We start from the raw sequence: 11,347 nt of genomic DNA, 5'->3' as shown, positions 1-11,347 counted from the left end.
TGTTCACCCCATGCAAATGAAGTGGCAGCCCATGATCAGTCTGATTGTTGCAGAAAGTGCCCACAGGGCTGGGCTTGATGTGTTACGTCCTTGGTCCTCACAACAGGTATTGTGAGTGCGTCTGTACCATGACGAAGCCTGGGGCTCTGAGGCCATGTGTACTTTGCCTATGATTACTCAGCTAATAGGAGGGGTGCAGGACTCGAACCCAGGCTCGCTGCTCCTAAGCCATTCTCCTAACCATTGTGCAATGGTGCTTTCCTAGAGCTCTTACAATCCGGTAGTGTTCACAACACTCATACAGCTAAGCCTGATGTCGGGCTGGTCATACAGAGCGAGTAGGATTTCAGAGGAGAGAGGCAGCAGGTTTTATCTGGATGGACCAGGCAAGACTTGGAGGAAGACGTCACATTGAGCCTGATTTTACAGCAGAGCAAAGCTTCCACCTTCCCCCTCCACTCCTACTGCTTTGGCTACGCCAGGTCCCTCTGGGAATTTTCATTCTAGTGGAGGCGACAAGTGACCTCCCAAGGGCTGAGATAGTGAAGGGATGGGGACCCAGGAGACACGCGTCAGGATAGGGAGATGTGACCTATGCTAGGGGGTCAGGCAGGCCTCCCCGGAGACAGGTGTTTTCAGCTGAGCCCCATGGGATGAGTACTTTTATCTGGATGAGAGAAGGTTCAAAGAGAGGAAATGAGCTCCCGAAGACGACAGCATTTTTTAGACCCAAGGGATGAGAGAGCCTGGAGCCTGCAGGAGAATGAAAGCAGCTGAATGTGAGGGAGCACAGACAGCCAAAGAAGACATCACCAGAGCGGGTCCAGAGCCACGGGGCCTCAGCAGCTACCGCCGGGGTCGTCCTGGGCTTTCTGGCAAAAAGGGAACCACTGCATAGTTGAATCCAGGATGAGTTACAGGTGTGTGGTTTCTTAAGCACGGGTAGTGGACAGGTGGGGCTAGTTAGGCAATGCGGGGTATGGTAAGGGGTTGGTGTGGAGAGAAGAAATGCAATTCAAGAGATATTTGGGGGCAGATACCAACAGGACTTGTTTGGATTGGAAGAAGGAGGCAAATGGGGTTTCCAGGTGTCTGGCTGTGGCAACCAATTTGACAGCAGCTTTCAACAATCAACTATTTGGAAATTGCAATTTGTGTGCGGCGTGTCACATTTTCGAGCACAACATCATGTGTATTCTTAGAGTCTTCAGTCACGTGGGAAATGAAGGTGCTATCAAAGGACCCTGACAGACAGTGCAGGGATAGCCTGTCTTGAATATGGCAGAGTCAAACCCGCAAGCTCCTGGGGAGTCCTTAAACGACTGAGATTACCTTCTTTGATGACCATCTGCAGCCCAAGGGGAGGATACTTTGAATGCCACCTACTCCACATCCCAACTAAGGAAAGGAAAACAAAGTTGGCTACCCCCAACTGTCTGGGATTTTTCAATTTTTGCCTTTTTCCCTCTCTCTTGTGTCTCCTATATAAATCCTACCCATGTAGAAGTCAATCTATCATTTGTTTCCCTCATAGATAAGCAAATTAATTGGCTTATTATATTACCTATGTCTTTTATTTATTCTTTGATAGGAGGCACTATTATTTTCTCCTTTTTACCGATGAGGAAACTGAGGCTCCGAGAGCTTGAGTGGTTTGTCCAAGGTAAATGGGAGCCAGGTTCTGATTCTGGTCTTCAGTGCCCAAATTCCTGCCCCTCTCTCTAGGACAGCTCGAAGCCCTATTCTGGCCTATTAAAGGGAGCATTTCCAGAGAGAAAAAAAATGGATGTGGACACATTCGACGTTTCTGATATGATTGTGTTGTCTGGAGCCCAAACGCTCTCCCTCGGGCCCTTGAAATGATGGGAGGGATGCAAGGCCAGAGAAAATGTGGAATGTACGGGACTCGGGCTCTACCTGGGGACATAGAGAAATCTCCCTGATTTGCTTTTCACATAGAGAATTTACTTAGGGAAGGTGGAGAGTGCAGAACGCGGCTCCGCGTGGTGGCGAAGCGTAAGAAGTGCACCTGCAGGCAGAAGGGAGCCAGATGGAGGCCACCTGCAATATCGGGGTTCATTCCCGGAGAAGCAGCGCCATCTGCTGGTTTCCCATGATATGACTGTGTCAGACCAGAACAAAAGCATTTAGAACAGGCCATCTCAAAGAAATGCTAGCCTGATATTTTACCTTTTGGAGTAAAATTTCAGACTATGCAAGGATTTGATCCACTTAGCATTGAAAACAAAACCAAAAGCAACCTGCTGTGGTCCGAATGTTTGTGTCTGCCCTAAATTCCTATGTTGAAATCCTAACTAACCCCAAGGGTGATGGTACTAGAAGATGGGGCCTACGGGAGGTGATCAGGTCATAACGGTGCGATCCTCAGCAGAGGGATTAGTGCCCTTATAAAAGGGACCGCAAAGAGACCCTAACCCCTGCTACCATGCAAGGACATAGGAAGAAGCCGCTAGCTATGAGGAAGTGGGTCCTCACTAAACACCAAATCAGCCGGGGCCTTGATCTTGGACTTGCCAGCCTCCTGAACTGTGAGAAATATATATATATATTTGAGACAGAGTCTTGCTCTGTTGCCCAAGCTGGAGTGCAGTGGCACAGTCATGGCCCATTGCAACCTCCACCTCCTGGGCTCAAGCAATCCCTTCACCTCAGCCTTCCAAGAAGCTGGGACTACAGGCATGCACCACCACACCCGGATAATTTTTGTATTTTTTGTAGAAACAGGTTTTCGCCATGTTGTCCAGGCTAGTCTTGAACTCCTGGCTTCAAGCAATCTGCCTGCCTCAACCTCCCAAAGTGTTGGGATTTCAAGCATGAGCTACCACACCCGGCCAAAATTTCTGTTGTTTTATAGCCACCCAGCTTACAGTATTTTGTTATGGCATCCTAAACAGTCTAAGGAATGAGCTTTTGTTAATTATTCAATAAATAGTGTTAAGCCCTTAGAAAAATAAGACAGACATAGTTTCTGCCCTTTTGGAAGTTGCATTCTGGCAAAAGGTAAACATGCTGTACCATCTCTCTCTCACACACACATGTAGTTATATACATACATGCTTGTGTACATACATGCATTTGTATACAAGCTCGTTTTAGGTATTGGTAAATGTCATGAAGAAGGAAGAAGAATAAAAGATGATACTGGGCCGGGCGCGGTGGCTCACACCTGTAATCCCAGCACTTTGGGAGGCTGAGGTGGGCAGATCATGAGGTCAGGAGATCAAGAACATCCTGGCTAACATGGTGAAACCCCATCTCTACTAAAAATACAAAAAAAAAAAAAAAATCAGCTGGGTGTGGTGGCAGGCACCTGTAGTCCCAGCTACTCATGAGGCTGAGGCTGGGGAATGGAGTGAACCCGGGAGGCAGAGCTTGCAGTGAGCCGAGATCATGCCACTGCACTCCAGCCTGGGTGACAGAGTGAGACTCCATCTCAAAAAAAAAAAAAAAAAAAAAGATGATACTGACTGGGGTTCTGGTGGAATAAGCTGGGGTTTGCTCTCCAGCCAGGACAATAGAAAAGACCTCTTTGAATTAAGATCTGAATCATGAGAAGAAGGTAGCTGTGTAGGAAAGAAGAATTTCCAAAGAGAAGGAACAAGAGCAGAGGCTGGGTCCAAGCCTGACAGCGTGAGAAAGAAGCCACGGGGGCTGGGGCACAGCCAGTGCATGGCCCAGCTGAGTTCTGTAAGCAAAAGGCCTGCATCAGCAAGATTCACGTTTCCTAAGACTATCTCTTGAAAAGAGTAGGTGCTTATTGTTTAATCTTTCCAAATTCTTACATAACTGGGCACTCTTTCAATTACTTTAGTTTAAATAACTACAGTCTTTCCGGGGAAGCCACATTAGCCTGAAATGACCTCAAGGTGAGCTGTTTGGCCAAACACGTTTAAACCAGATACAGCTAGTAATCCCAGCTGGAAGGTTGAATGACATTGTAAATAAGCCTTTTTAAAAATATAGAATTTCGGCAGGGCGTGGTGGCTCATGCCTATAATCCCAGCACTTCGGGAGGCCCAGGCGGGCAGATCACAAGGTCAGAAGTTCGAGACCAGCCTGACCAACATGGTGAAACCCCGTCTCTACTAAAAATATAAAAATTAGCCGGGCGTGGTGGTGCATGCCTGTAATCCCAGCTACTCAGAAGGCTGAGGCAAAAGAATCACTGGAACCCGGGAGGTGGAGGTTGCAGTGAGCTGAGATAGCACCATTGCACTCTAGCCTGGGTGACAGAGCGAGACTCCGTCTCAAAAAAAAATAATATATATATATATATATATACACACACACGTATATATTTTTATATACACATATGTATATATTTTTATATTTATACATATATATTTTTATATTTATATATAATTTCAACTTTTATTTTAGATTGGGAGGGTACATGTGCAGGTTTGTTACACGGATATATTGAATGACACTGAGGTTTGAGGTAGGAATGATTCCATCACTGAGCATAGTACCTACTACGTAGTTTTTCAGCCCTTTCCCCACTCCCTCTCCCCCCGCTTCTAGTAGTCTCCAGTGTCTACTGTTTCCTTGTTTACATCCATATGTACCCAATGTTTAGTTTCCATTTGTGAGGACATGTGGTATATGGTTTTCTGTTCCTGCATTAATTCATTTAGTATAATGGCCTCCAGCTGCATCCAGGTTGCTGCAAAGGACATTATCTCATTCTTTTTTATGACTAAATAGTAGTCCATGGTGTATATATACCACATTTTCTTTATCCAATCCACCTTTGATGGGCACCTAGGTTGATTCCATATCTCTGCTATCGTGAATAGTGCTGTGATGAACATACAAGTGCATGCGTCTTTTTGGTGCAATGATTTATTTTCCTTTGGATATATTCCCAGTAATGGGATTACTAGGTGGAATGGTAGTTCTGTTTTAAATGCTCTGAGAAATCTCCAAACTGTTTTCCACAGTGGCTGAACTAATTTGCATTCCCACCAAACAATGTAAACTAATTTACATCCCCACCAATAAGGGTTTCCTTTTCTCTGCAGCCTGGCCAGTATCTGTTGTTTTTTGACTTTTTAATAATAGCCATTCTGGCTGGTGTGAGATGATATCTCATTGTGGTTTTGATTTGCATTTCTCTGATGATTAGTGATGTTGAGCATTCTTTCATACGGTAAACAAGCCTTTTAAAGATCACTTTAAAAAGCAAATCGATGGGTAGTTACATCATAGAGACCATGGTTAAACACCTACAGGAAAAAAAAATTCAGTGTCCTAATGTGCTTAAGATAAAATGCTCATGGAAGTGGTCATACATGGATTCAAAACTGCTCTAGCTCAGAAAAATAAAAGTAAAGGTAGTCTGAGTGTAGTGGTTCATGCCTGTAATCTCAGCACTTTGGGAGGCCAAGGCGGGTGGGTCGCTGGAGCTCGGGAGCAGCCTGGGCAGCCGAGACTAGCCTGGGCAGCATGACAATACCCTGTCTCTACCAAAAATACAAAAAATTACCCGGGCGTGGTTGTGTGCACCTGTAATCCCAGCTACTCAGGAGGCTGAGGCGGGAGGATCGCTTGAGCCTAGAAGGCGGAGGTTACAGTGAGCAGAGATCACACCATTGCACCCCAGCCTGGGCAAAAGAGCAAGACCCTGTCTCAAAAAAAAAAAAAAAAGTCAAGGAAAGGCACTCTTGACGTTGATTCTCATGCTGTGGTGTGTGGACCAGCAGCAGTAGCGGAGACACCTGGGAGCTTGTTAGACATGCGCGGTAGGAATCTGCATTTGAATTAGATCCCTAGGTGAGTCACGTGCACAATCACGTTTGAGAAGTTTGAGAAGCGCTGCTCTTGGAAACTTGTGGCAGAGCTCAAAAAGTGCTCCAGTCATGAGAGACACTGATGCTGAAAATTCCAGCAGAGCATTTTAGTAGTTGTTTCACAAGCTGAGAAGAAAAGCAACATTTGTAAATAAATGTATTACTTGATGATATATTACATGTAGCTAAATTAATAGATTGTGGGCTCTAGCGCCAAGTGCCTGGCCTTATATTTTCTAGTTCTTCCACTTTTTCAGCTGTGTGTCCCTGGTCAAGTTACACATCTTCTCTGTTCCTCAATGCTCTCATTGGTAAAATGTTAAGCGTGTGTTAAAACACATTTAACATAGTTGGTGCACCATATATTTAATATAGTTGACTATGGCATCCACATCCATAAAGGTTTTTATATTTAAACTATCAAAACGTTTTCAAAAGTCCTCCCATTGGGAAAAAATGGGAAGCAGTGTTTTCCCTTATACTTAGAAACACAAAAAGCGGTTCCATAAGAGTTGGAGTTCAACTAGCTAGTATAAGTTCATTTCAGCTCTTAGTTCTCAGCTGGGTTCAGCCCAAGCTCCTGCTTTAAATCAGTATCTCTAGTGGCCAACTCTGCTAACATTAGTAAACACTGGGTAAAGCCTTCAAATGTAAATATTAAATAAATAGGCCCAGTGAGCTGGCTCATGCCTGTAATCCTGACACTTTGGGAGGCCGAGATGGGCGGATCACTTGAGGTCAGAAGTTTGAGACCAGCCTGGCCAACATGGGGAAACCACATCTCTACTAAAAATACAAAACTTAGCCAGGCATGGTGGCACCTGCATGTAATCCCAGCTACTCGGGAGGCTTAGGCAGGAGAATCCCTTGCACCTGGGAGACAGAGGTTGCAGTGAGCCAAGATCGCACCACTGCACTCCAGCCTCGGGGACAGAGTGAAACGGTGTCTCAAAAATAAATAAATGAAAATCCAGATGTCTTTGAAAGGCAGAGAAGAGAAGCAATTTGCTCAATGTCCTGCTACAAAACAATCCCTCCGCAGTCTCCCTGCTGTGTGTGGATGAGGGTTGGGGTTACCACGTGGCACAGAGGTCAGGCGTTTTTCCCAAGGACACTGGCCAAGGGAGGAGGCTGAAGCCTAGGCAAGCAATCCCTGCTGAGAAATGCTCAGGTAGGTGGAAGAGAGGAGTTAGAAGTGTTTCTCTTAGCTTGGATCCTTAAAGGAGTAGAGATGCAGGTGTGAGCTTCTGGGGGTGGGAGTGAGGGGTCTGAGCTAGGAAACAAGTCCAACAAGTGGGCAGCAAGTCCAAGCTGAGTGAACCGTGTCTTGTAAGCCCATTTCTCTACTCTGTTCGTTTCTCCATGGTCATTCCTGAGTCTTTAGAAAAGACTTTGCCTGCATGTTCCAGTCTTGACCAGCTATGCACCAGGCACAATGGGAAAGTTCATGGGTCCAAGAATCACGAAGTCTGCCTGGTAGTGGTAGAGGTAATTCATAAGAAGTTACCAAGAAATGATCCCTGGGCCGGGCGCGGTGGCTCACGCCTGTAATCCAAGCACTTTCGGAGGCTGAGGCGGGCGGATCACGAGGTCAGGAGATCGAGACCATCCTGGCTAACATGGTGAAACCCCGTCTCTACTAAAAATACAAAAAATTAGCCAGGCGTGGTGGCGGGCGCCTGTAGTCCCAGCTACTCCAGAGGCTGAGGCAGGAGAATGGCATGAACCTGGGAGGCGGAGATTGCAGTGAGCCGAGATCGCGCCACCGCACTCCAGCCTGGGCGACAGAGCAAGACTCCGTCTCAAAAAAAAAAAAAAAAAAGAAATGATCCTTCGGGGGTTCCAAGCCCAGCCACCTGGAGATTCTCCCTCTGTGCTGGGGGTTCCCAAGACCACCTCAGACTTCATGATTCCCTAGAAGGATGCACAGGACTCAGAACAGCTGCTGTCTGGTTTAGTAGAGTGAAAGGATACAGATTTTTTTTTTAAGCAATGGTAAATGGTGCATAGGGTGGAGTCCAGGAGACACCAGGCACGAGCTTCCAGATATGCTTCCCAATGGAGTCAGACAGCGTGCGTTTCTTCCAGCAGCAATGTATGATGACACACTCAAAGTGTTGACAGCCACGGAAGCTCACCCAAGAGAGAGATGTGAGACCGAGCCGTGGTATCCAAGGGTGTTGCTGGAGCGCCCATATGACTGACTTAGGCCCCAGAGTTCACTTCTGACCCTTATTTTATTTTATTTTTTGAGACAGAGTCTCGCTCCATTGCCCAGGCTGGAGTGCAGGTGTGCGATCTCAGCTCGCTGCAGCCTCTGCCTCTTGGGTTCAAGCGATTCTTGCGCTTCAGCCTCCCAAATAGCTGGGATAACAGGCAGGCTCCACCACACCCGGCTAATTTTTGTATTTTTAGTGAAGATGGGATTTCACCGTGTTGGCCAGGCTGGTCTTGAACTTCTGACCTCAAGTGATCCACCCGCCTTGGTCTCCCAAAGTGCAGGGATTCCTCAGTTTCTAGCCCCTCAGAGGTCAAACTGACCCAATGGGGCCCAAGGCCTTGGGCACACAAAAGCACTCTTTCCTAGGCAGGGTATTCCCAGGTCTGCTGGGTTATCTCCCAGAAGGAGATAAAAAGCCAGTTCTTTCTTTGAAAGGGACAGGGTTTTGGGAACTCCCAGCTTGTTCAGTTAGCCCTTTACTGCCTACTCCCAAATGCCTCGCTCTGAGGCTCCCACTGTGACTTCATGAAGGAAGGCGGCAGACTCCTTTACAAAAGCCCACACCACTGGTTTGTGGAGGCAGGAGGAGAAAAGAGACTGGTTAGCGTGATTGATACCAAATCCAATGCCCCAGTCCCAGTGTCCCTCTGGCTGCTGAATCCTGCAGATGCTTACATCCAAGTTGAACCCACCTGCCTGTAGATACAAATAGCCAGTCCTGTGGCTGTCCACTTCTCTTTCCAGAGCCCCCAGGCAGCCATCCTAGTGGTGAAGCTTGTTCTTGGCACAGACCCACCAAAAGAACACATACCCAGAGACAGAACCAAAAGGAAGCCCATGGCTCAGCCCAGAATGCCCCAAGCCAGTGATCTCCCACCCCTCTGTGGGTTCCTCTCAAACAGTCTTAAATCCCATTGAACTGTTCCTCAAATACTCTCCCCTGCAATGGCAAGAGAGACGCCAAGGTAGAAGCATAAACAAGCATGCAAAGTGAGGCAAGAGAGACCCCAGGTCACATCCTTAAGCGGGTATAGGGAGAGCAACCGTGTTTCCATGTGTAACTGGGCAGCTTAACTTCAAAATGCATTTCAAACTTTTTTCCCTTTCTCTTGGGTTTCAAGACACAATCTTGAGGGAAACTGCAAAAGCCTTTTTCCTTAGCCTCAAAATAGACTCCATGCCCCTCCCTTTCCCACCATCCATACTCTCTTTACATTTGTCTAACTGTATGTTAGTATCTAATTGTGTGCCTTCTTAGAAGTTCCAGGGGCTGATTTTGAAACAGACCAAGTCTGGAGACCCAGTTGCAAAGTTTCAGGGATGACCTCAAGGCGGCTGATGAACAGCCCGGCCATTATGGAGATGATGTCAACCCACGGTCCAGGTGGACTGGGACCTGACACAGCCACCAAAACAAGACACACAGACATTATGCTCAGCCCAAGTCTTCCTTGCCTTCCTTATCAAGTTTTTCTTTTTTAAACTCTTGCCTTCCTGCTAAAAATTGAAGTGGTTAATTTGGACAGGAATTCGGCTTCCTCCCCTCTACTAGTTTGGGTAATAAATTCACTTTCTTTCTATCAGATGTCGCTCTTGTTAGTTGGGCTCGGCCAGCAGTGAGTGTCCAGACCTGCTTTGTTGGGTCACACGTGCAGCACCCAGAGGGGTCTGAGTGTGAGCAACAGAGCTCTGTGTTCAGGCTCTGTCCACAATACCCCACACCCTTCCCGCAGAGGGGTCCGTACACCCAGGGTGGTGGTGCTGTCTTTCTTCAGGAGCATGGACTGGGTTAGAAGCTCATGGGCCTGGACGCAGATCCTGAACATTGGGGCAGGGAGTTCCTAAACCCTGTTACCTGTATTAGGGTCTGGGGAGGAAGAGAGCAAGGGCTCAGGTGATCACAGCCCTTGGCCCCACTGACTCACTGTCCTGCGGGCAGGGGAGCAACCAGAGAGGGCAAGGGTCCCTGAGTGCAGGGGTCGAAGTGTGGTGCTGGTGTGTCTGGGGTCCCGTGGCTACTTGCAACTCAGCAACACACACACCTGCAGTGCGACATGCCTAGGGCCTGCCACACATTCAGGGTCTGGCTGAATGTAAAGGTACAGGTTCTACCAGCATAATCACTGCTGAGCACAACACATGATCTTGTGGGACCCTATCCACTTAAGACGGGGCCACAACTGTCAGCTGCACACCATCTCCTTAGGGTGTGACAGCAAAGATGACCTACTAAGGAACGTTGTCTGCTGCTGCCTGGTGGTCCCAGGCTCATTGTCCTCTAAGACTCATGCTGGCATCGCTTCTCAATGGCCCCCAGCCCCAGGAGACCCCCGCTCTGTGCCTCCCGATGCCCAGGCAGACTCTGCTGTCATGGCAGAGCTTTCTGTGCTCTCAGCCACGCCCCTTACTTGCCTACGAGGAGCCATGTCTGGCTACAGCTGTGGCCCTAACACCCGTCTATCCATTCAATAAGTAAATAGCGAGCTCCTACCTCTGTTGGGCGTGATTCTAAGCACTTGGAGTGCACCAGGGAACAAAACAGGGCCCCCTGGTCCCATGAAGCTTCCAAGGGAAATTCGAGGCACCAGCTAGCTCTAAGAATTAAGTAGGCAACTTGGTGAGCAAGAAGGTAATAGTAGCCTAAGCTAGTAGCCAGGAAGTTAGTCATGAGATGTTTGGTTCCCTATAGAAACTGAGATACCATCTTAACATATGTCTGAGTTTTTTAGAAACCCGGACCCCCACCCAACAAATCACTGGCACGTATATCTCAGATAAGGGAACTGGGGACTGAAGTCTGGACTTCATTCTTTGTTCTAAGTTTTTTCCTGAGGGGCCTGGAGGGAGCCACACCCATGAGCCTGAGATAATATTCTTTTCTGCGGACCCCAAAGTTGGAAACAAAGCTTCTCTTCCTTAACCAATTGCAAATCAGAACATCTTTGAACCTACCTGTAAGCCCCACCCCTCCTTCACAATATCCCACCCTTCAAGGCCAAAACCAATGTGTAATCTCTATGTATTGATTCATGATTATGCCTGTAGCTTCCACTTTCCTGAAATGTACCCCACCTCTAAAAACTCTTACCCACAAGCCATCAGGGGAGTCAGGATTTGAGCATTTGCTTCCTGGTCCTCCCTGCATGGTGCCCTGCAAATAAATGGCTTCCTTTCTACTGCTGCGAAGCCTCAGTGTGGATATCTGGTCTTACTGTGCTGAGCAGGCAGACCCAAGTTGTGTAACAGTATGGGTATAAGGAAACCTTTTCCAACGACCTGGTCTCAAAAAGTGAACCACCCATGCATCTTCTTT

This window comes from Pan paniscus, chromosome 15, assembly GCF_029289425.2.
Source record: "Pan paniscus chromosome 15, NHGRI_mPanPan1-v2.0_pri, whole genome shotgun sequence".
Taxonomy (NCBI): domain Eukaryota; kingdom Metazoa; phylum Chordata; class Mammalia; order Primates; family Hominidae; genus Pan; species Pan paniscus.
This window is presented reverse-complemented; position numbering follows the sequence as displayed.